The sequence below is a fragment of the Schistocerca cancellata genome, chromosome 2 (genome assembly GCF_023864275.1).
Source record: "Schistocerca cancellata isolate TAMUIC-IGC-003103 chromosome 2, iqSchCanc2.1, whole genome shotgun sequence".
Classification (NCBI taxonomy): Eukaryota; Metazoa; Arthropoda; class Insecta; order Orthoptera; family Acrididae; genus Schistocerca; species Schistocerca cancellata.
In genome coordinates, this window is record NC_064627.1 from 738,442,666 (window position 1) to 738,470,151 (window position 27,486).

The following is a 27,486-nucleotide window of genomic DNA, read 5'->3' on the forward strand; positions in this document are numbered from 1 at the left end:
GTTGGATAGTAACTTTAACACAACATTTGCATAGAAGACTAATTTTTTGCTCAACCTGCCATGACATCATCCACTGTAAGGCATCTTACGTGAATATCCACCACCATTTTCTTGCAGAAAAATAGGCTGTGACGTCTTAGTGTCAAAGTATCTCACATCGTTATTTATTTTTTACTCTGCTCCTAATGGCCTTGTCACTACGGCGACTGGCGAAAAATCGTGCTGTAAGAATAATGATAAAACATTACTTTCTCACAAGAAATACCCACATCTTAATCCTCTCACTACCGAGCACAGACCTAGACTGGACAGTAAATTGCCTATCAGTAGTGGAGCCTTATTGCTGGTTGAGAGCAGCAACACGTGATTTCAGACAGATAGATGACAAAAATGGCTCTGGGCACTATGGGACTTAACTTCTGAGGTCATCAGTCCTTTAGAACTTAGAACTACTTAAACCTAACCAACCTAATGCCATCACACACACCCATGCCCGAGGCAGGATCAGATAGATAACAGTTTGCATTTCAAACACTTGTTCTTATTTATGAAGAGCAACGGAATAACATTACTTGACGATATTGTGATGACACTAAGTCAATACTTTTAGCAGTGCCATAGTTGTGGCGTAATTTTAGTATGTATTCTCAGGGGAGACTTGGCGTAACGGCATTTGTCACAGGTGGAGGGAGAATGGAGGATGTTGTAGCCTGAGTGCCGGATGCTGGTGTCATAATACTCACACTAATGTCAGAAATTTGGGCTCCTACACCCACTGATCCTCTACTGTGTCCTTAAAGAAAGGGTCGATAGTGTGATGAAAATTCATGGTGAAAATATATCAATGATTCGATAGACATCGATGCCCTAAATTAAAGAGAACAAGAATTGTAGGACCTCTTCATTGAAATGAACAGTCTAATTAGCATTTACTATGGATTGAGAGTCAACCAACTAAAGACGAAAGTTATAAGGAGAAGAAGAAATTAGAATTGTGACGAACATAGGATAGAAATTCAGTACCACGAAGTGGACAATGTGAAGGAATTGTTCTACTTTAGAAGCAAAATATCGCATACCATATGAAGTAAGGAGGATATGAACAGCAGACTGGTACACGCAAAGAGGGCACTGCTGGCCAAAAAGCTCTATTAGTGTTAACCATTGGACTTAATTTGGGGAAGAAATTTCTGAGATTGTGCGTTTTGAGCATAGCATTGTGTAGAAATGGATCATGGGCTGTGGCAAAAACCATAAAAGAAGAGAATCGATGTGTCGAAAGTTCGGTGTTATGAAAAGCCGTTGGAAACTGCGTGGACTTATAAGAAATCAGGAACATCTCCACATAATTGTCGAGGAGAGGAATTTATGCGAAACATTCTCAACAAGAATGGAAACGATGATAGCACATATGTTAAGGCATCAATGAAAACTTATATAAGATTAGGGAAAACAGAGATTTTCGTGTATCGCAACAAACGTCAGAAAGAAGACTGACGACTCGTTCCCCGAACTTGAAAAAAAAAAATGAATGAAAATAACGATATCGGCTATAGCTACCGGTTGACTGTAATAACTGCCGTAGGACAGGTCGGTATACTCAACACGAAGACTTATTGCGAAGGAAAGTTAATATCGGAAGGGAAAAAGGAGATATTTGTTCCATTAAATTGTGTGAATATATAGCACCTGCATTTTTAGTGGAGACTATAAAAATTCTACTATCTGCATCATACACCCTTTGTATGGATACAAAAGATTTGAGTACGGACAGAGACAAACTGTCACTTTTTCATCACTGTGTACGGTACTGTTGCTACATACCTTCCCCCATGGTTTGAGAAAAGAGTTGGGAAATACATCAGTGAGTAATATGCAACAAAAGTTAAGGTATTACGTTTCTTTGTTCTTATGAAAGAGTCCAACCTCTACGTTTGCATCGTGCACGGAAACGTACGCAGTGAATGATAAAAAAAGAGGCAGCCGAGGCGGAGAGGAAATTCCTACAAATAAGCAGCGCAGGGCACGGCACGTGCGGAACACTCGGTTCTGACAGCGTATATTTCCGACAGTTACGCTGATTTGTGAGGTTTGTACTGTCATTACTGCTTACAGCGGGAAAAATAACACGCAAACGGCTTGCTCCCATTCTGTCACGAGCGTGATGTGACAAGCGGCCATCAATGGGAATAGCTGGCGGCGACGTCAGGCCGGCGCCTGCTTCAGCAATAACGCAAATGGTCAAATAATGCCGCGCGAAAATTGCAGGGCATGTTTTACGCAGTTGTCGCTCTTTCCGCGGGCAACGCCGGAAAACACGCGACCGCGGTGTTGCGTGGGAGAGCTCTCTTTTCAGCTGATGTGCATTTAATAATTGCATGTTCCACGTCGCATGTGACTCCCGGGTACAGTGTGCAGTCGCATATATTTGCGCGAATACCGATATAGCCGAACAGCGGAAAAAGAGGCACGTATTGACTATGCACATACTTGATAATCAAGAGGACAACAGCGCCGCTATGTCAAATTAATGAATTGCAGTGCTGAAGCCGACTTTAGCAGATGACCTCTTGATTGAATTATTGGTTCTCTATTTTAAGTTGCTCCACGTGTTGTCTGTTTCAAGTACATATAATAACAGCAACCGCAGAGTCTGTTTCTGGTGTTGTCAGTGTCTCATGCTTTGTCGTCTCTCACCCAAGTATACTCTTCTGTCACCTCACTTTCAACGAGCCACATAAGCTTAGGATTTTAAATCATTACCATATCCAGTTTTGGTTTAGGCATTGATGCATGTTCCAATTTCAAGTAGAGTGAAGCTGATCCGTCTATCTCTCCTTAGGATACCCAACAAGTTCTTTCCTTTGAAGTATATATTTGTACATCAATTTAGATAATCGTTGAAATGATATCCTTTGGATGTGTTAATGCCACTTCTTTCCGTATTTTCCTATTTCTTTATACGTTCTATACGTCTGTAAACTGTTAGTGGTCTTGGGTGTCTCATCACGACTGTTTCAACCACGTCTCTGACCCGTACATTAGAAAAAAAAATGGCTCTGAGCACTATGGGACTTAACATCTTAAGTCATTAGTCCCCTAGACTTAGAACTACTTAGACCTAACTAACCTAAGAACATCACACACGTCCATGCCCGAGGCGGGATTCGAACCTGCGAACGTAGCAGCAGCGAGGTTCCGGACTGAAGCGCCTAGAATCGCTCGGCTACAGCGGCCGGCCGTACATTAGAACTGGTAGCCCCATCACGTACTAAAATCATACACTGTCCAGTCACTTTAATGTGACCACGTGTCAAAAGCCTGGATAAGCACCTACTGTAGCGCGGACCGCTGCTAGACGTGTAGGAAGAGACTGGATGAGGTTCTGGAACCTGTAGAGCCATGCAGAATCCAGCGCCGCGGCCTGCTGCGCTAGATTTCTCAGTTCAGGATCCACGGCACGACCAGCATGTTCGAAGTGGTCCCACAGATTCTCAGTTGGGTTTCAATTCCGGGAATGTGGTGACCTGAGAAGTACAGTAAACTCATTCTGGCGCTATTCTAATCTCGCACGTACACTGCGAGCTGCATGGTAGGTCTCTTTCTCCTTCGGGTAGATGCCACTGTGGCGAAGAAAAACAAACTGCATGTAGGGATGAGCACTGTCCTCGAGAATAGGTGCCTACTTGTGTTGATAAATTGTGCCGTCTGGAATAACGAGATCGCCCAGGGAGCGCTCTCCAGCCTGCACTCTACCGACGATTGGTACAGGGCGTTTGCTTTCAGACGTTTCACGCGGTACGTGAAAGCGGCCATTTGTCCCACAGAGTATAAAACGGGATTCACCTGTGTTAACTGGTTGATAGGTACTCAGAGAGCGCAAAGGATAAGGTTAAGAGTGTGGATGAGGTCGTAAACAGTTTCTGTGAGTTGCAGAATCAAACACACAACTTTAATTTTCTAAGAACCACTTATTTACATATTGCTTTAAAATATCACAATTAGGCCTAGTTAAAGAAACATGAAATGCTTTCTGGGCTGAAGGCCTAAAACCACACCAAAAACAAGAACGGCTGAAGGCCTGGCTTAGAAATAAAAAGCAATTAAAAATAGAAGGTAAAATTAAAAAAAAACATGCAACTGAAAGCAATTAGGGGCTGAAGGCCTACACTACACGTCTAAACGGCACCTGTAATTAAAACACATTAATAAACAATTTTTTAACCAAGAGATTTCTTTTTAAGCTTACAATTGAACGGCAGAAAGCCTAATTACAGAAATGTTGCACGGCTGAAGGCCACAAACAAATTTGAAACAATGGCTGAAGGCCTGAACAACAAGTCAGACAAACAATTTAAAAATAATGCCTTCCTTCTTATAAAAAAAATTCCCTTTAAAGAATACATATGGCTCAAGACTTTATAAAAAGGGGTTCACGTAAATCCTCGACTCAAGGCCACACATAACACATCGAACAACTAACGCCTTAGGGCCCGGATTACAAATAATTACAGATAGAACCAGTTTTAAGAAAAAAATACTTTTCCTTTTAAAAATAAAAACGATCTTCAAAATTTTAATTTAACACAGCCGAAGGCCTTTATGTAAAATTTAAGAAGAACTGAATTAATACACGGCTGAAGGCCTCGCAGAAACTGAAATGAAAATCGCAATCTAAAACAAACAGGACAAGTGGTGCTCAGAAGTGTTCCAAGGGTCGGCCTGAGAATGTAGCTCAAACGTAAGGTGAGGTGAGACATGCAGCCAAGAATTGGAGTTAAATAATCGGATGGCAACCCAAACTAGGGACAGCCCAAGGACCAACCAACAATTTAACCAATTCCCTTCCGTCCGACCAACGGCACAACGATGAAAAAGATCAGCCGAGGACGAGGATACGAACGGCACTACGTCTTCGGATATTGGCGTCTAAATACAGCCAAGGGAATAATAACCACTCTAAGCAAAATATGAACCAAACAACTTAAAAGGCTGTCGAATTACACACTGTGCTGGATAGCATCAACATGATGAGGAAAGGCACACTACCACAAAACTACGCTAATGATCAGGGCAGGTAACCGATGCGTTAACGGCCACAGGGCAGAAAAAACCGCTGGTGCACTTCACTAGTAAGTAACAGTCAGTTTAATAATTAATCACAATGTAGAAGACAGCTGCAAGATTTCACTGCCGCCAACACATCATACGTTGCTGCTAGCCCAAACGGCCCAGGGAGCAACAACCCACAAATGAATGAAGAGATGTCACAATAGTTGAGGCTCCATAACAGGTTAACTGATCACTCGACTTCAGCGTCCAGGTTCGGTGGGCAACGAACTTTGTCGCTCTTACAGCTAACGCCTCACGATCCGACAGCACGTGCACACCGCCAGCGGTCCCAGCCTGGCCTCGCGCCGAGGAGAGTTCCTCGCTGCTCGGTCTCAACCGACTGACTACCACACCACCACCCGAAAATACTAGCAGTCACACCAAAGATAGTACGACAGTATTAGTATCGATAAGCGCTGCTGCTGCCACTCTAGGAAGCAAGCCAGCAACTTCATACACAAGTAGGTAAGGAAGAAACAAGATGCCATTCCTTGTGATAAAGTGCCAAAGAACAAATGGCATGAACGCGAGCCACACACGGCTCAACGTGAAAAGGCCAACTGTCGCCGTTCAGTGTCAGTTGCCAGTGAACAGCACTTAGCATGGATGCACAAGCCTGGTGCAAACGCAGCAACGTTCGCTGAAGAGTCGTTGAGGAAACACAGTTGGTGGCCCCTTGGTTCATCTTGGCGGTCAGTTGCTCAACAGCTGCGCGTCTGTCCGCCCGTACACACAGCTCCGCGGCCATTCTTTTCCCCTGTCATCCATGGCCTGTGGAGCCAAGTGCACTGTTTCCTGCTGGCTCCCAAAACTCTTCACACCGCTGGTCCTTCCACCTGCCCTCTGCGAGTAGTTATTGCACGTCGACGTCAAAGGTAAGCAGTGATACCATTAACGTGACTGGACCGTTTAGTACCGTCTAATTTCTTTTAGGAAAGTGTGATTTATAGCTGTTGTAATTTTATCAAATTGTGTTCTAGATCATTGGAGTAATATGTAAGATCTCTCATTCCAAGTTCTTAAGAGAATTTATTTCCCTAGCGGTTTATCATCAACTACCAATTTTGCTCTTAAGTTTTTCTTGCCATGGAATCACATTATATCTTAATTTTATCTTTACATATTATCACATTATAATCATTTGCTAGATAGTATAAAGATGAAACTGGTCTCTGAAAACTATCTTCCAAGTCTGCTAATATTATTTGAGCAAACAAGAATGTATTTATAAGGTAATTATTATGCTTATGATGGTGAACTACTTTATTCTGGTATGTCATTACTGCGTTATCTACGTATATATAATGTCGGTAATAAAGTACACCCTTTTCTCACTCCTGGAGGCTTGGTTCTCGCAAACGGACCTGCATTTTGTTGTGTATCTATATAGTTGTAATTGAACTTTTTAGATGCTGAGGTATACCATTATTTTCAAGTTTCCCATAATCTAATGCTATTAACTTCATCAAAAGCTTGCTCGTAGTCGACAAATGCGATAATGCGATAATTGTATTCTCCGTGTTTTTCAATAATTCGTCAGACTAAACAAAAAAAACGGTCTAAGCAAGATCTTTCTATTCGAAACCTATTCTGTTCTCTTGTAAAAAACGTTTCAGAAAATATTTTTAGTCTAATTGTTATTAGGTTGGCGTATATATTGTAACCAGAGATGCAAATACTAGTAGCTCGATAAGAGTCACGCATCTTGCAATCCCTTCTGCTGTATTTCCAACAAGTGATTACGAAATTTAATAGCTTTGAGAGTAGCGATTCGAAAGCATATTTAAATAATTCTACATTGGAGTTGCCTTCCCCTAGGAATTTTATGTTTCTGAATGTCTTTAACACATCCTTTAGTTCATCCAATGATTTAAGATGTAAGATCACATGCTTGTCACTACTTCAGTTTTCACATTTTCCTCGCCACCCTTGCAAAAAGTTTGGAAATAATTGTAGCCTCCCATTTTCTGAAATTGGATTAATTTGAACCATATCTCGTTCACCTTTATTAAGTTGTTTCAGCATCTAGCATTTAGTCTGCTGACCATGCACTTCACACTCCACTTTCACTTCTGCCCTCGGCTGCGTGCCGCTTATACTCAATAAATCTTCTTGTTTCGTTGATTGCAGAAACGTATTTCAGGTAGGCTTGATTCATCCAATTCATAATGTTTGCTAGTTCCTAGCTCCACAGTGGCCGTCTCATTTTGTTTTTGTATTTCATCATTTTAACTAAAGCTTCGCCAGCAGCTCGTTGCATAATTCATACTATTTCTTTTCTGTCTTCATATTCAATCAGGAGAAAGAAAACTGGCGTTCTATGGATCGGAGCGTGGAATGTCAGATCCCTTAACCGGGCAGGTAGGTTAGGAAATTTAAAAAGGGAAATTGATAGGTTAAAGTTAGATATGGTGGGAATTAGTGAAGTTCGGTAACAGGAGGAACAAGAGTTTTGGTCAGATGAATACAGGGTTATAAATGCAAAATCAAATAGGGGTAACGCAGGAGTAGGTTTAATAATGAATAAAAAATAGGAGTGCGGGTAAGCTACTAAAACAGCATAGTAAACGCATTATTGTGGCCAAGGAAGACACGAAGCCCAGACCTACTACAGTAGTACAAGTTTATATGCTAACTAGCTCTGCAGATGACGAAGAAATTTATGAAATGTATGATGAGATAAGAGAAATTATTCAGATAGTGAAGGGAGTCGAAAATTTAATAGTCATGGGTGACTGGAATTCGATAGCAGGAAAATGGAGAAAAGGAAACGTAGTAGGTGAATGTGGATTGAGGGTAAGAAATGAAGGAGTAAGCCGCCTGGTAGAATTTTGCACAGAGCATAACTTAATCATAGCTAACACTTGGTCCAATAATCATGAAAGAAGTTTGTATACATGGAAGAAGCCTGGAGATACTAGAAAGTATCAGATAAATTATATAATGGTAAGACGGAGATTTAGGAACCAGGTTTTAAATTGTAAGACATTTCCAGGGTTAGATGTGGACGCTGACCACAATATATCGGTTATGAACTGTAGATTAAAACTGGAGAAACTGCAAGAAGGTGGGAATTTAAGGAGATGGGACCAGAATAAACTGAAAGAACCAGAGGTTGTAGAGAGTTTCAGAGAGAGCATTAGGGAGTGATCGACAAGAATGGGGCGAAAACACAGCAGAAGAAGAATGGGTAGCTTTGAGAGATGAGATAGTGATGGCAGCAGAGTGTAATGTCCCCACAGAAAATACCCTCTACCACGCACCAATTAATCATTGTCAATCAAACCATCCACATTCATTCACTTTGGAAAAGTATCTGATCTGATTTTCTCGTAACATACTCGGCGACAGCTCGACGACGACAAAGTATTTTCTACTGCGTTTATTCTTTGAAATAACAGAGATGCATATATGCATTCTCCATGGTTGTTAGAGTGGTAACTAGGACAGCTTCTGTAGTATCTGTTGAGGGATTGACGTGTTTCTGAGAGATACATATTTAGCTTTTCTTCTCGCTAAAGCGAGCCAATTAACATTTGTGCCGCTAGCGGTTTGTTTGAAGAGAAAGAGACTGTAAACGGAAAATAATTAAGACGTGGAATCACCGGAGATCTGGACATGTAATGGAGATGGATTGAATACACAATTTCCTTCATAAATAAGGTTTGTGACTTTTTTGTTCTGGAGTGAATGAATGAATGAGTTTTTTTTCTGAATCATTTGATGATCACATTGGCCCTGTAATTAGTGGGGTAGTTTCAGCTGTGTCGAAGAGAGCCTCCAATCACTGAGTCTGTGTTAAATCGTCCAAAAAGGCTTCGTACACATCTGGAATTCGCAATCTTTCGTAAAAGGAACAAATTGTACACACGATTAATTCTCCTGACTGAATGCAGTGTTTAACAGTAATAATAAATGTAAAGATCTCTTACAGCAAGCCAGCCGCTGAATACCAAGACGAAGGACTCCACCAAAGATTCTATTTGGCTGATTTCACGTAATGAAATATTATATGTATTAAAAACTGTACATAGATCAAGGAGAGAAAGAGAAAGAGCGAATGAAAATAGAGAAAATACTAATAATCCTCCATTAGTCTAACTTTTCGCCTGTCTTATCACTGATCAGCCGACAAATGGGAGGCCCTTACTTTACTCTATAGATTTATGTGTGAAGGTGAAGGGATCTTAAAGGCAACAGATACACGTCTATACAGACAAGACATTACACAAAGTTAGCGGCTAGCTGCATTCATCATCTATTCTTACATGAAGAGACGGCAACTTATTATCCTTAACATTTAAAAAAAATTTAAAATCGGATCAAGTAGGTAAAAAGACAAGGGCTTGTAGAATTTCCTGGGTAACAGAAGAAAGATTAATTTAATTAATGAAAAGAGGAAATATAAAAATGCAGTACATGAATCAAGGAAAAAGGAATACAAATGTCTCAAAACTGAGATCGACAGGAACTGGAAAATGGCTAAGCAGGGATGGCTAGAGGGCAAATTTAAGGATGTGGAAAATGTAGAGGCATATATCACTATGAGTAAGATAGATACTGCCTACAGGAAAATTAAAGAGAACTTTGGAGAAAAAGAACCACTTGTATGAATATCAAGAGCTCAGATGGCAGCCCAGTTCTAAACAAAAAAGGGAAAGCCGAAAGGTGGAAGGAGTATATAGAGGGTCTATACAAGGGGGATGTACTTGAGGACAATATTCTGGAAATGGAAGAGGGCGTAGATGAAGATGAAATGGGATATATGATACTGCGTGAATATTTTGACAGAGCACTGAAAGACCTGAGTCGAAATAAGGAGCCGAGAGTAGACAAGATTCCATTAGAACTACTGACTGCCTTGGGAGAGCCAGTCTTGACAAAACTCTACCATCTGGTGAGCAAGCTGTATGAGACAGGCGAAATACCCTCAGACTTCAAGAAGAATATAATACTTCCAATCCCAAAGAAAGCAGGTGCTGACAGATGCGAAAATTACCGAACTATCAGTTAAATATGTCACGGATGCAAAATACTAACGCGAATTCTTTACAGACGAATGGAAAAACTGGTAGATGCCGACCTCGGGGAAGATCAGTTCGAATTCCGTAGAAATATTGGAACACGTGAGCCAATACTGGGTCTACGTCTTATCTTAGAAGATAGATTAAGGAAAGGCAAACCTAAATTTCTAGAATTTGTAGACTTAGAGAAAGCTTTTGGCAGTGTTGACTGGAATTTGAAATTCTGAAGGTGAGAGGGGTAAAATATAGGGAGCGAAAGGCTCTTTACAATTTGTAGAGAAATCAGATGGTAGTTCGAGTCGAGGGGCATGAAAGGGAAGCTGTGGTTGGGAAGGAAATGAGAGAGGGTTGTAGCCTCTCCCCGATGTTATTCAATCTGTATACTGAGCAAGCAGTAAACAAAAGAAAAATTCAGAGTAGGTATTAAAATCCACGGAGAAGAAATAAAAATTTTGAGGTTCACCGATGACATTGTAGTTCAGTCAGAGACAGCAAAGGACTTCTGAGACCAGCTGAACGGAATTGACAATATCTTCGAAGGAGGATATAAGATGAACCTCAACAAAAGCAAAACAAGGATAATGGAATGTAGTCGAATTAAGTAGGGCGATGCTGAGGGAATTAGATTAGGAAATGAGACACTTAAAGTAGTAAAGCAGTTTTGCTGTCTGGTGGGCAAAATAACTAATGATGGTCGAAGTAGAGAGGATATAAAATGTAGACTGGTAATGGCAAGGAAAGCGTTTCTGAAGAAGAGAAATTTGTTAACATCGAGTATAGATTTAAGCGTCAGGAAGTCGTTCCTGAAAGTATTTGTATGGTGTGTAGCCATGTACGGATATGAAACATGGACGACAAATAGTTTGGACAAGAAGAGAATAGAAGCTTTCGAACTGTGGTGCTACAGAATAATGCTGAAGATTAGATAGGTAGATCACATAACTAATGAGGAGGTATTGAATAGAACTGGTGAGAAGAGGAATTTGTGGCACAACTTGACTAGAGGAAGGTATCGGTTGGTACGGCACATTCTAAGGCATCAAGGGATCACCAATTTAGTATTGGAGGGCAGCGTGGAGGTTAAAAATCGTAGATGGAGACCAAGAGATGAATACACTAAGCAGATTCAGAAGGTTGCAGGTTGCAGTAGGCATTGTGAGATGAAGAAGCTGGCACAGGATAGAGTAGCATGGAGAGCTTCGTCAAACCATTCTCACGACTGAAGACCACAACAACAACATAGAATCTGTTTCTCGTGCACGCCTTTCAGTATTTCATCTAAACCTTTTCTGTGCAACCACATAATTCTTGCATCTTGCAGCAATTGCGTTCCATAAACTTCTTCTTTAATTTTAATGATAATAACAACAATTAAATAAACAGAACGTTTAATACAATAATAGTAATGTATTACTAATAATAATTTGTCTACACTAATGGTCAGTACATCACTTTAGCCCAGTTTACACGGAAATGCCTTTCAATTGCTTGATTTTAAAATCATTTGTCCGAAAATTCTTGTGTCATGCTGTTCGTTTAAGAACCACACGCTAACAACTAACAAACTCTCAAAACGCTGACATCGTAATAATTTACACGACTAAAAATCTAACTGTGCACTCAGCATTATCTGTATACCACTTAGTGCTACGACTGTGAACACAGTCTGGCAAACTGTAGCTATGTATGTTTGTTAATGGCAGAATCCTGTATCTTTCAGTTGTTTCCACTTCCTTTTGGTAAAGTCCTTCTGGCATTAGGTTTTGTTTTTATCTTAGTGGAGGCCTTCTCCTTATTGCCTTGGTTTACTTCCCGTACTTTGTTTTTCTGCCTCTGGACTTACGAATCCTGCTGCCTTTTTTGTTGGCATTGGGTAATGTGAGCTTGTGACTGGGCTCCTCTCCCTGGCTTGAATATTCTCTGCATACAGTTTGGCCGAATGTGCACGGGTAACGCCTGATGCGGCCGTGACGATATTTTGACGTCATTCTGTGTACCGAAGACGGCAAGAAACTAAACTGTATGTCGACTTTCGCGATCCTTCGGTTTACGACATGTGAAGAAAACATGATTTTCAAAACAGTGACGTCTACATGTAGGTCTGTATTCTGCAAGCCTCATTATGGTGTATGGCTGAGGATAATTTTTGAGCCTGTGTCACTTTGCCTGTGTCACTTCTTCCTGTTGCTGTTCCGTTGCGTATGGGTCGCGTGAAGGAATATTGCTGGTAAGTGTCCGCGTGGGCTCAAATCTCTCTCATTTTGACTTGATGGTCTTACCGACAGATATACGTAGGATGAAGCAGTATATTGTTGACTCTTCCAGGAACGTATGCTCTTGTAACTTTAAAGGTAGACCATACCGCAATGCAAAACGCCTTCTTTGCAGCGTCTGCCACTGAAGTTGACCGATCATCTCGACATCTACATCTAGATCTACATTTATACTCCGCAAGCCACCCAATGGTGTGTGGCGGAGGGCACTTTACGTGCCACTGCAATACCTCCCTTTCCTCTTCCAGTCGCGAAGAACGACTGCCGGAAAGCTATAATTTTACATTCGTGATCTCCTCGGGAGGTATAAGTAGGGGGAAGCAATATATTCGATACCTCATCCAGAAACGCACCCTCTCGAAACCTGGACAACAAGCTGCACCGCGATGCAGAGCGCCTCTCTTGCAGAGTCTGCCACGTGAGTTTGCTAAACATCTCTGTAATGCTATCACGCTTACGAAATACCCCGGTGACGAAACGCGCTGCTCTTCTTTGGATCTTCTCTATCTCCTCTGTCAACCCGACCTGGTACGGATCCCACACTGATGAGCAATACTCAAGTATTGACGCTTTCGCATTTACCAATTAAAACTGTAACACAATGTGCTGCTCTCCTTTGGATCTTCTCTAGTTACCCTATTGGTCCTGTCTGGTACGGGTCCCATACTAACAAGCAATACTGAAATACTGAATATAACATTCGCGTCAGTTACATAAACTGCATGTTATGCTTTTTCTTTACTGTAGGCTACCTTAACCTCCAAATTACGTTGTTGTAAATGTGTCGATTTCAGCAATAAAGTGGACAGAGCTGTGGATAAGTGAGAGATAAGAGAGTTTCCTAGAATAATTCCGAAACTTCTGAAAATGTAGTAGTAACTAGTTTTCCTAACACGCCTCTATCAACTTCTAAAATGAGACGCTTTGCTGATCTAATTAAGGAAACCGGTTTCGGTCAGGCAGCACTGAAATCAACAACGTACATATTTAACATGGTTCATTAAGATGTTTATTTTTTACAAACACAAGTGGTGTCCCTGTTGTGTGCAGTATGTTCTAATTTGTGTGAAACTTACAATGGACTGTGAGAGAAATAAATGTATTTTGCCGCACTTGAATGGAACTGAAACCAAAAAAAGCAGCAAGAATATTCCCTTCCCAGTACAGGAATACATTTCGTCCTCATATGTACATTAATTCAAGACGCCTTGTCTGGAAAACATTTTCGTGAAATAACTACCGCGTAAATTTTCTTTTATGCTTTAGAGGCACCTGAGAGTGTTACCTTTTAATCTTTTCTAAACGTTTTATGGTGAGTGGTAATTTTTTCACCAGATGATGAATGTGTTCTAAATATCTACAGGATTAATTCGTACCTTATTGGCAACGACAACTCAGTTCTGAGAGAGAGGAACCAGCCGCATCAGACTTGGCAACTCTATCCCTCTATCCACGACACCAAAAGAAAACTTCTCCTGAACGCTTGAACCGCTTATATTTCGTTAGCGAACACTCCGTTATAACAAATCGTGCCAAGATCGATTTGATGTATCGTCAAAGCGTCACTGTCTTGAAACGGCATACTTTCATGATATACAGGTTATACTACGAAAATAGCAAAATACGAAAATTCTTTAACCCCACTTCGACGTTTTCCTTATTTTACTACAACAAATTACACTAATTCCGAGGGGTCTTCAATGTGTGATATTCTGGAACAGCACAAATAGCATAGCAAAGTATTCTTTAGAATACCTAGTCAAAAACATTATGACATCACAAGCCACGTCCTCTCATCACGTCACGAGAGGTCATTGACATTTATACATGACGTTGAGGTAGTCAATTATCTTGGCACACGGACATATGACGTCATCAATGATTTCAAACAAATGACGTCATAAAGATACCGAGAGAGCTGGCACAGTGTCAGCACACTGAACTCGCTTGCAGGAAGGTGACCGTCCAAGTAGACATACAGCCATCCAGATTTAAGTTATCCATGATTTTCCAAAATCGCTCCAGGTAAATGCCACGATGGTTCCTTCTGAGCCTGAGCTTGATTCTTAATGACCTAGGTGTCGACGAGATGTTAAACCTTAATTTTTCGTTTTTCTTTTTCATTATGATGGTGAATTGAGTGTATTTTAAAAATTGCAGATAGCAGATAGTGGTTTATTTAAACGCCAGATTGCAGACGGAGGTGAACGTAAAAATTAAATATGTTTATAGGCGGAAATTTAAAAAATTAAAGGGAGCTGGTATCGGTAAATTTAAAAATATGCAGTCTGACGCTGACGGGAAATAATTTTTTAGTTCATCAGATAGCAGGGTGATGGGGTTCGATTATTCAACAAATTTTTTTGTAATCACTCACTCACACACACACACACACACACACACACACACACACACACACACACACACTAACGCAGACACAACACACATACACACAAAAGGTACTCCAGTTTCTTCACCTGAATTAAGGCCATGTTGTATAGTATTTATCTGAAAAATTACGTAAAGAGAGTAAATTGCAGAATTTCACAGTATTTTGCAGGATTCTCAAATCTATCCAAATGTTCAATCAACAAAATACGTAAAAGTGTAAAATGCAGTACTCCAAGGTATTTTGTGGCGTGGTACTTACTGTCACACTAGACTGTATGCCCGACTGCGAGTTAAACCTGGGACCTTTACCTTTCGCAAGGAAGTACTCTATTGTCTGAGCTGTCCAGGGACGACTCACTACCATCCCTCAAAGCTTAACTTCCGCTAGAACCTCATCTCGTACCTTCCAAACTCCACAGAAGTTACTCTGCATACGTTCAATACTAGCGCTCATAGAAGAAAGGATACTGCAGAGATGTGGCTCAGTCACATCTTGAGGAATTGTTTCCTGGATTAAATTTCACTCTCAGCAGAGTGTGTGCTGATTAGAAACATTTTATTTCGGCCATTATGTTTCAGATCAGCACACATTCCACTACAGTGTGAAAATTCATTCTGTATACTTTACAGATTGCTCAGAAGTATCCAAACGTTCTGAATTTTTTGTGGTGTATTCAAAATATTTATTCAAAAATTATGTAATACAGCTCTTACAAACACACAAAGTTCAGTTTCTGACCTGAGGCACAACGGAGCCACATATTAATTATTTTTCACATCTCAGTTGTCCCACGATTATTGTCAAGTGTGTCAAAACCGGCAGGCGCCAGAAAGACGGAAATCACTGACTGAGCGTTTTGCTTGTTCCGAGAAGTCCTTCCTGCTTACATGCAATCGGCTTATTGTGACATGTACGCCACACAGTAAAACACTACTCATGATCTAGCTTACAGCTTAACGTGCAGTTAGTGACAAGAGTAAACAACGTTATTCTCACGTCAAAAATTTGTCTCTCATTTCTTGAAGTTTCACGCATATTTCGAACGTTGAACTTACTAGTGAAAAGAACGGGCAAAAGTTGACAAGAAAATTCTTCCCGTGTTATGCATGACTTTTTTTCTTGTGCAACAGCCACTAGTACAGGAACTATGTATAAGTTTCGACTAAAAATATTTTGGGAAATGATGTGTTGCAAACATTATATATGAACACATTCACAAGAGGTTTTGAGGATAAGATGAACTGCAGAAACAGTGGTCCAGCAAATGTAAACTTAAACAAAAAATTCGAAACGCTTGGTCTGGAGTCGATATTAATAAATAGTAAACTAGAATTCAAGTCAAGGAACACATGGATCAAGTCACTGAGTTCAACATGCAAAGTAGATGGCGAAAGTTATTTATCTCTTGGAAATAGATATGTGCTGTGACTAATTTCAGTCGTCACTATTAGTATAATACAGTTTCTGATATTTTTATTTCTGTTATTTGACAACGAATATTAGTATAATTAGTATAATACAGTTTGTGATATTTTTATTTCTGTTATTTGTCAACGAATGTAACACATACACTCCATGCAGTCAACATATCAGAAACAAGTAGCTGTCAAACTTGAATTCTATTTCAGCCACTGTTCTGAAAAACTTCAAAATGCAAAAGAAAATCAACTGCTGCTTTATTCTCCTATTTCTTCTTCTCACTGAGTAAAAAGGTAAACAGATAAATGGGCAAAGGCTAAATAAGTGACATAAAATACGTAAAAAACTGAAGCCCCAAAGAAACTGGTATAGACATGTGTATTCAAATACAGAGATATGTAAACAGGCAGAATACGACGCTGCGGTCGGCAACGCCTATATAAGACAAGTGTCTGGCGCAGTTGTTCATCAGTTACTGCTGCTAAAATGGCAGTTTATCAACATTTAAGTGTTTGAACGTGGTGTTATAGTCGTCGCATGAGCGGTGGGACACAGCGTCTCCGAGGTAGCGATGAAGTGGGTATTGTCCCGTACAACCATTTCACGAGCGTACCGTGAACATCAGGAATCGGGCAAAACATGAAATGTCCGACATCGCACGCAGCTGGGAAAAGATCTTACAAGAACGGGACTAAGAGACCAACGACGACTGAAGAGAATCGTTCAACGTAACAGAAGTGCAACCCTTCCACAAACTGCCGCAGATTTCACTGCTGGGCCATGAACAAGCGTCTGCGTGTGAACCGTTCAACGAAACATCATCGATATCGGCTTTCGGAGCCGAAGACCCACTCGTGTACCCTTTCTGACTGCACGACACAAAGCTTTACACCTCGCATGGACCCATCAAAACCGACTTAGGACTGTCGACATAAACGTTTTCTGGCTGTGGTACCTCGTCATAGTGTATAAAACTACTGCTGCTGGAGAAAAACCAACATTTCGGCCGCGGTTGCAGCGGCCTTCTTCTTGGGCTGCATTGGACTCTTGATGACTGCAAACATGTTGCTTGGTCTGATGTGTGACGTTGCAGCTGTATCGAGCGGATGGACGTGTAGGGGTATGGAGACAACCTCATGAATCCATGGTCCGTGCATGTTAGCTGGGGACTGTTCAAGCTGGTGGAGGCTCTGTAATGTTGTGGGGTGTGTGCAGTTGGAGTGATACGTCTAGAAGCAACTCCAACAGTTGGCACGTACGCAAGCATCCTGTCTGATCACCTGCATCAGTTCATGTCCATCGTGCATTCCGACGGAGTAGGGTAATTCCAGCAGGGCAATGCGACACCCTACGCGTCCAGAATTGCTACAGAATGGTTCCAGGAACATTCTTCTGAGTTTAAACACTACATCTGGCCACCAAACTCCCCAGACATGAACATTATTGAGCATATCTGGGATGTCTTGCAATGTGTTATTCAGAGGAGATCTCCACTCTTACGGTCTTGCAGGATTCATAGTGTCAGTTCCCTCCAGCACTACTTCAGACATTATCCTTGTCCATGCCACGCCGTGTTGCGCCACTTCTGCATGCTCGCGGGGACTCTACACGTTACTACGTATGTGTACCAGTTGCATTGGCTCTTCAGTGTATGTAACAGTACATGGATAATGGCAAATGAGAAAAAATAAACGCATAATGATAAATGAGTAAAAGGTAAACAATAAATAGGTAATGGCAAATGGCAAATGTGTAGTGGTAAACGGGTAATGTTAATCATGCAATGATAAATGTATAATAGTAAATGCGTGAAAGGTGATGGGTAATGGGCAACGAGTAATGGGTAACAGACAATGGGTAACAGGTAATTGTAACAAGTAATAAGGAAGAGATTGTGGGTAAAGGGTAACAAGTAATGAGTATTGATAAACAGGTAATGGTAAATGTGTAACGGTGAATGAGTAATGGTAGTTGGTAAATCATGAATGGTAAATGGAGAATGCTAAATGGGTGATGATAAATGGGTAACAGATAACGGGAAATGGTTTGAGGTGTCAGATCAGCTCATGAGTATACCTTGAGATACTACAGACCCTATTCCCAGTGACACACAGAGATGGTAACTTACCCATAAGATCATTAAATTTAAAAAAAAAGTTTCCATGCAATGTATAATGACTCATTAAGCGAAAATTACTAGGTGTGGTCCAATTAACCATGAGAATATGGGTACCTCATCTAACACATACATACTGGTAGTGGAATCCATCAAACTATGAAACTAATGTTCACTATGACAGTCTGATGTATTATCAAAAGACATCAAAAAATTATTTACCCACTGAATCAAGAACACGAGCAATTAACATGTGGACAAGGGATTTCAAATATGAACCATAGCCTTGCCAATCATGGGTGGATACACAAAAGTGTGATATAAAATTGTGTCACGAATATGGCCAATGATTGCGAATAAGGTTAGTAATTTAAATGAAGGGCCCCAGACAACCATCAACGAACACCACTATTATAGCTTAAGTACTTGTTGGAAGCAACTAACTGGAAACGAAACTTAGATCTGCAAAACTAAACAATGATGCAAGTCAATGGACTTCAAACTCACCTCATCTCAGTAGCTGCTGTGACAGCCTATGTTTATCTCTCTAAAAATGAGTAGAAGATGGTGCAGTTGCAGCTGGAGAATTCTAAGTTCACTTTGGCCACTACATTCTGCTCTAAGTCTGAGACATCTCGCTTTTTAGCTTTAAGACCCAGTGTTCTGACTGAAGCCCTATATCAAGTGCCACCTGCAGTGCTCCTGAAGCAACTGTGTTCTAACTCTTCTCTACAAAAGTTAGCTGGTTCTGAATTGGAATCTCAACGACCATTTGTAACAGATCTTGTTAGATCTGACCAAAGATAATTTCATAAACAAGTTTAACCATTTCCTACGCTAGAGAATTTAGATGTGGTTAATCAATGACGTATCCTTTTTCCTAGGCCTTAGGAAGAAGGCAGAAAACCTCTCTCCCTATATAACAGATTTTCAGTCATGGTCAACCAGAAGCCGTGAATATGCACATGTGTGGGAACTCGGCCAACTACTGAAACATTTACCATGAGCCAACCAGCGAACCCCTTACTAAAAACTGAACAAACATTTGAGCTGCCACTACTATGCTTCGAGATTTCTCACACACTTTGTAATCTCATGTTTCAGATTCTCATCGTACTCAAAAAGGATTCATTTCATTTTTCACTCAATGCAGTTTTGTATCATGCCACCGGCCTCACTCGATGTCCCTGCAGGGCTAGGAAGGCATACTTCCCTCCTATGTTCTATGCTTGAGTAGAGAATGGCTTCGGTAGAAAACATCTTTACACTATTATGTACCCTAGCGAGCCAGCTAAAAGCCCAATAGCTTCAGTATTTACAAGACTCCCTCACCATACCAAGACAGAAGGAGATTCATAAATAATTAGAAAGCCAGTCATTGGCAGAAATGAATATTGCTTGCAGTTGTCACGCAGCATTAGTGATATGACTTAACTGACCATTGAGAGCTGCATAATAACTTATGAAATGGGTTACTGGACAGTTTGGGCTTGAACTGCCATATAACAGTAGGATACAGGTACAGTTTAACATTTAACAATATAGCTGTTTAACTATTTAACCGTTTAACTATGTGAACAGTGGTATAAATTGAAGCATTTGCTTCCAGTTGGCACATTTGTTGATCGAGATTTGTGGTTACCAACATGCTTGCCAATTCCATTGGTCAAAAAACTAGTCTTATGTTTTGGGTGTTGAAGTTTCAATGAAATATCAGTAGGAAACGGGCGTTGCTGCAAGGTGAACCTGATTCTCTGCCGGAAAATGTTTTTAAGCCTATTTCTCAACCATTACATAGATTAGGGCAGCTATCCCGAAAGGAGTAGACAAAGATAAAGAAGATAAAGCCAAAGAAAGGAACGTATTTATGAAATCTGAAGGTGGATATAATGGAGGATGAGACGGAGAAGAATAAAATGTGAAAAAAGATGGTGACAACGATGAAAAGTAGTCATGAAAGATAATTATTATGTCTGTTCTAAAATTTCCGGAACATTCGTAATTTTGCGCTAGTGATGTGTTGGAGCGAAATTCGGTTGGCATCCCTGCACGTGCCTATGTTTAATGTGTTACTATCGGAAGTTACATTGGTGTATGCCTGTTAGTTATTGTTTAGTGCTGTACTGAGTAGAACGTTGTGTCGCACAGTTTACGAATTTCGAGACTGCAGAGTTACAGGAGCAGCGCGTCAGCATTAAATTTTGCGTGAAACACTATAAAACCTATATAGAGATACACCAAAACACGATGCAGTTTACGGCATGAGAACTGACCTGGTATCAAAAGTGTGACAACTGGCGATCCATATGGTCGACAGATATTGCCTGCAGTAGAGTAATAAGAGTTCTTATCAGTTTTGAAATCAACAGGCAACATGTCACATGATAATGAAATACTACCTATTGAGAAGGGAACTGAAGATGCATAGATTATTGCTTGAAGTTTACATGTATGTCGAAACTAAACAACGTCATTTTTAAACGTGTAACTGGTCCACGACAGCAATACACACTGTAGATGGGGTTAGGCATTAGCAAGTCTGAATTCATTGGGTATATATTTTGCAAACTCAACTTAGCCTAGCCTTTCAAGACAGTGAAATACGTCATTGCAAAACGTATTGACATAATGACCAAACATCTTTTTGTCATAACTTGTGAAAACAAATCGGAATATGGTGTCTCAAAAGGAAAGTATGTATAAACGTCAGACAACTACGGTACTCGTAGAAGTAAGTCACTGGGGTACCTGCTGCAGCCACTGCTACTGTCTTCTGTATGTGTCATCGAATTATTAAAAATGTAAGCCTGGTATACACTACTAGTAATAAAAGTTGTATTTAGGTATAGTTTGCTTGTTGAATTAAGAAAATCTGGAACCCTTCTGCTTCTATATTACAAAACTTGAAACATCTGGGTGATGTTGGAAGCGCAATATGCATCAGCATCAAATATGAAATGGCAGTGCTCATTTACCTGAAGGGCTATCATCAAACCTGAATCTGAGTTCTCAATACTGCCAGTGTGTGCATGAGGTATGGTGGAATAATGATTCCACGGGTGATTTTGAAAATAGTATACAAATTAATTTTGTTTCATATGAGTATATAAAATTGGTGACTCATTTTCATAAGGTATCAAGCAGTGAAACTATAGTAAATATTAATTTTTGCAGGAGTGTTCCATTCTTGCACATGAAGTCATTCGTTTGGGTTGTGATCTAGCCGTTTTTCCAAGATTCTGAACACTTTATTGTTTTTGACGTGTATGTGAGGTGATCCTGTTTAAGTATAACAAACTACCGATTGATACATTAAGACTGTATTATTTGTGCTGCATACATTTTGACCACAAAATGCAGTTCAGACACTTTTCCAATTTCTTTAAGACAGATATAGCTGCGAAAACTTTATTAGCTGGTGGAGATATCAAACATATTTCCTCGATTTATAACATCCTACTATTTACAGTTCATGCATGTTATTCTAAAAAGTGCTGCACATGAATCAGAAATCGTATTAAATTCGTATGTTTCTACTATGTGTGGCAGCATCAGAAGTCAGCCTAATTCAGTATAACAGACAGCTTTATAATTTAGTATGGGTACTACTATTTTTGTAGTGTGAGAAACTAACATACCATTAAATGTCTACAGAAATGTAAAACATGTAAAATACAAAAGACACTGCAGAATTTAACTCAGAATATACCGTGTCATTTCCAGAATGTACGTAAATGTGCACAGTCAACCACGTGTGCATCTAATTTTCTTTGGAATGTAATTTTTTTAATAATAAATTTATATCTAGAGAATTTCTTTAACTTTTTCCTTTCCCACTCCCTCTCTAATACATTACAAAGACAGACCCGAAATTTACTATCAATTACTGCCATTTCGCCAAGTGATTGGCTGAAAATATATTTCCTGCTAGCGCCATATTACATTCCTTTAAAATTTACCACCATCCAGCATTAATTTTTCAAATTTTCGACCTGTAATTTTTAATTTTTTAAATTTACTCTCATTTTTAATTTTTAAATTTCCCAACATCTGCCATCTTATGTTTTTTAGATTTACTTCCATAATCTATCTTTAATTTTTAAAATTCCCACAATCTTCGTTCTTTAATTTTTAAATTATTTGCCATTCTAAATTTTTAAAATTTCCACAATCCACCATCCTGATGACATCATGAATGTGAGATCATAGACGACGTCATATGTGCATATGTCAGTGTCACTGATGACATCTTGTGTACGAGGTCAATCACCTCATGGCACATAATGGTTTGTGATGTCGCAAATGTAAATAAATTAAAACTTCTTGATTAGGTGGTCGAAAGAGTACATTGCAGTACTACAGGCACATATTCATACGACTTAGTCATAAAATAAAACCCGTCAAATACGAGATTCAACGATATGCAAGTTCTTCGACCGCAACGAAAAATCACGGAAGTCGACATACAGCAGCTGCCGTCTACGATACAGGTGTGATGTAAAATGAATGTCACGTGCGCCTATGAAACAACCATGCGGACCATACCTTGGTGGAGCAGCTGAAAAGTGGCGTGTATTATCGCAGTTTGTAAGCCTCTAGAAATCCTCGGCATTTTTTTTAAACAATACTAGTCTCAAACTTTTTCATTTCCTGAACGTTAGCTAATATGCTCGGAAATTTATTGACGCAAAAATGTAATCGCCTTTCGAAAAATTTTCTTGGGGAGGGATGTAATGAAGTGCCACCACATCTTCCCACATGGATGTGCACCTGGTATTTACAGAACAAATCTCAAAATAAATGGGGTACAACATTTTTTTTATAATGTAATCAGTTTTTACATTACTCAATTGTTGTCTTCCAGCTTTTACTACTTAGTACTAGTCTATTCATTTCTATGTAACCTCTACACCTCACATTACAATAATTTTAGTAGTTATTTGCCCTTAAAATTTTCTCCTCTACTACTTCTCGCAGTACCCGGTTACCTATTCTTAGATGACGTAGCAGATATCCCACTAACTTGTCCCTCTTCCTGACAAGGATTTCTATTAGGCTTCTTTCTTCATCTATTCGTTTTTCATACTTCATTTCCTACCGAACCTTGTCGTTTAATTTTTAAGCTTGTTTGATAGCACCAAATTTCCAATGTTCCCATTTTATTCTTCTCCACGTATCTCACACAGAAGATGAAAATATATTACATGTGACAAAGATATCGCTCGAAATGGCATTTATCCCATCTTGAAACTTATTTTCCACAATTCACAGTACAGTAAATACGGAAAGTACCATGGACACAGAAAGAATCAGTATGACCTATGAAAGTCTTTCATATTTTTAGTGTCCAAAGTACTCTTCTATCGTCGATGTCTTGAGATTTTATCCCGAATTGACACGGCAAGAAAACGGAGAATGTTTTACATACAAGTCCGGGAGAGTTGGACCACTTCTCTTCTTCAGCAGAAAATTGTGTGTTTTTCAACTTTTTTTTTACTTCTGGCAGCATGTTCGTACAGAGCCTCATACAAACGTAGGTACAATATATTACTGAGACACTGCCACTTAAAATGCAACAGATACTTTACATGAAAATATACATAACAGGTCCAGCGCAACCGTAGGAGTAACTATTATACTCGTACTATTAAATATTTTATACACATCAGAAAAGTTTTGCATCACCTTGGTTCCGAGGGATTCGGAACCTGTACAGAAAATTGGAATAAAGATCAACATAAACATCATTTCCGTCCTTTTCATCGCTCATGAAGACCACACATTGCATGTTGTACTACCATACAGCGAGACCTTCAGAGTTAGTGGTCGAGATTGCTGTACACACCGGTACCTGTAATACCCAGTGGCACGTCCTGTTGCACTGATGCATGCCTGTATCAGTCGTGGCATACTATCCACAAGTTCATCAAGGCACTGTTCCTGTATCAGTCTTGGCATACTATGCACAAGTTCATCAAGGCACTGTTGCTCCAGATTGTCCTACTCCTCAACGGCGATTCGGCGTAGATCCCTCAGAGTGGCTGGTGGATCATGCAGTCCATAAACAAAGATTTTCGATTCTATCCCAGGCATATTCGGTAGAGTTCACGTCTGGAGAACGTGCTGGTCACTGTAGTTGAGCGATGTCATTATTCTGTAGGAAGTAATTCACAAGATATGCACGATGGGGCCGCGAATTTTCGACCATGAGGATAAATGCCTCGCCAGCATGCTGCCGATATGGTTGCACTATCGGTCGGAGGATGGCATTCACGTATCGTACAACCGTTACGGCGCCTTTCATGACCACCATTTGCGTACATCGGCCCCACATAATGTCATCCCAAAACAGCTGGGAACCTCCACCTTGCTGCACTCGCTGCACAGTGTGTATAAAGCGTTCAGCCTGACCGAGTTGCCTCCAAACACGTCTCCGACGATTGTCTGGTTGAAGGCATATGCGACACTCATCGGTTAAAACGTTATGCCAATCCTGAGCAGTCCATTCGGCATGTTGTTGGGCCCATCTGCACCGCGCTGCATGGTGTCGTGGTTGCAAAGATGGACCTCGCCATGAACGACGGGAGTGACGTTGCGCATTATGCAGCCTATAGCGCACAATTTGTGTCGTAACACGACGTCCTGTGGCTGCACTAAAAGCATTATTCAACATAGTGACGTTGCTGTCAGGGTTCCTCCGATTCATAATCCGTACGTAGCGGTCATCCACTGCAGTAGTAGCCCTTTGGCGGCCTGAGCGAGGCAAATCATCGACCATTCCTGTCTCTCCGTACCTCCTCCATGTCCGAACAACCATCGCTTTGGTTCACTCCGAGACGCCTGGACACTTTCCTTGTTGAGAGCCCTTCCTGGCAGAAAGTAACAATGCGGACGCGATCTTACCGTGGTATCGAGCGTCTAGGCATGGTTGAATTAGACAACACGATCTGTGTACCTCCTTCCTGGTGGAACGACTGGAACTGATCGGCTGTCGGACCCCCTCCGTCTAATAGGTACTGCTCATGCACGCATCTTTGCTTAGTGACATCTGTGAACGGTCAAAGGGACTGTGTATGTGATACAATATCCACAGTCAACGTCTATCTTCCGGAGTTGTGGGAACCTCGGTGATACAAAACTTTCTTTGATTTGTGTAGTTCAAAACAATTTTATTAGTTTATTATAAATCTTGACTGAACATTGGCTTTCCTAATAAGTTACTGGCTTTGTTCTAGCCGACCTTTCTCTCACCACAGCAGTTACACTTATTGCCAAGCTCTGAACATCATTCATGTGACATAAAGAAAACTAGTGCCATGAATTTCAGATTGAAGAGAAAAAATGACAACGTTAAATTAAATATAGATGGCACCTCCATAGACTGTGTAGCAAATGCAAAATTCCTGGGAATGAATATTGATTCTCAGTTGAAGTAGTGTGAACACCCAAAGGTACTTGCAATCAGAATGTCACCAGCATGTTATGCCCTTAGAATCCCATCATCAGTGTGTAGCATGCAGTGTCTTTTAGTTACGTATTATTCATATTTACACTCAGTTCTTAGCTATGGCATTCTTTTTTGGGGAACAAACGCAGAAAACATGAACACAATTTTCCAACTCCAGGAAAGAGCCATAAGGATAATAACCAAAAATACTAGTCGAGCTCATTGTAAAGATCTGTTCAAAACACTGGGGATTTTAACTGCTAAATGTGAATACATTCACCAGTCATTTGTACACATGAAAAATAACACTGGTAATTACTGCACAAACAGCTCTGTCTCTGACCATGCAACAAGAGATAGACTCAACTTACATTTACCAAGAAAAAATAAATATAAAACTCAAAACAGCATTTTCTACCAAGGAATAAAACTGTTCAATAAATTACCAAAAGAGACTAAAGAAATTGCAAAAATACACGTATTTGAAAAGGCAGCTAAAAAGTACCTTTTATGCAATACATTTTATACATTGAAGGATTACTTAGATAAAGCAGAGCAGTGGTTTGATAAAAATATATTACACAAATAAATAATAATAATAATAATAATGATTATAAAACATCCAACGTTCCACATATCACCTTCACTTTATGTTTTTTTTCCTTCTTTTTTCCTTTCTAGAAATACTTATCCCCAAACTATGCATAGCACGATACTAACACCTCTTCCTCTTTCTGAGCTCAACACCTCACACATTATGGAAGGATGCTGAATCAGTTTTTCAGGACAGCAAATGGGAATTTGCGGTACAGGAAATGGCACAGAGATCACCAGTGTGTGTGTGTGTGTGTGTGCGCGCGTGTGCGTGCGCGCGCGCGCGTGTGTGTGTGTGTGTGTGTGTGTGTGTGTGTGTGTGTGTAGTGAGTGAAGTCTTATGAAATAATGTGTGTATAGTGCATGCAGTGACTGATAGTGAGATGTGAGTGAACAATGTGGCATTACATTATTTAATAAGTTATTTACAAGAAATTATTGTATACCAGGAGTAAATCTAATGATTGTCTCTAACGAGAAGCCTGTAAATATATGTGTATACGAATTTTAAATTGGTCTAAACTTGTAACTACTTTGACATGTCCTGTATCCTTGTAAAAAGAGATCTACAGATTAATACAGCTATTATTTCTACTATTGAGTATGAATAGTATCTCGCGTTCTGTTGTCTCCACGGTTGAATCCATATTCCTTCCCCCTTCCCATAATTTCGTCATCTTGTGGTTTTATTGGTTTATTTTGGTAGTGTGAGCCGGCCGCGGTGGCCATGCGGTTCTAGGCGCTGCAGTCCGGAACCGCGGGACTGCTACGGTCGCAGGTTCGAATCCTGCCTCGGGCATGGATGTGTGTGATGTCCTTAGGTTAGTTAGGTTTAAGTAGTTCTAAGTTCTAGGAGACTGATGACCTAAGATGTTAAGTCCCATAGTGCTCAGAGCCATTTGAACCATTTTTTGTGGTAGTGTGAGAGACTTTTGGGAGCATTTTCGTACTGCTCCTGTAATTTGTATCGATAAATATTACTACTCTCCTCTACAGTGCAACATGTTTTACATAAAAACATATTTGTAAGAAATATATTACGATAAGACTCTTCACGATGCTTACATGTGAACCTTAATAGTGGGCCTCAAGTCATAAACTGTAACCAC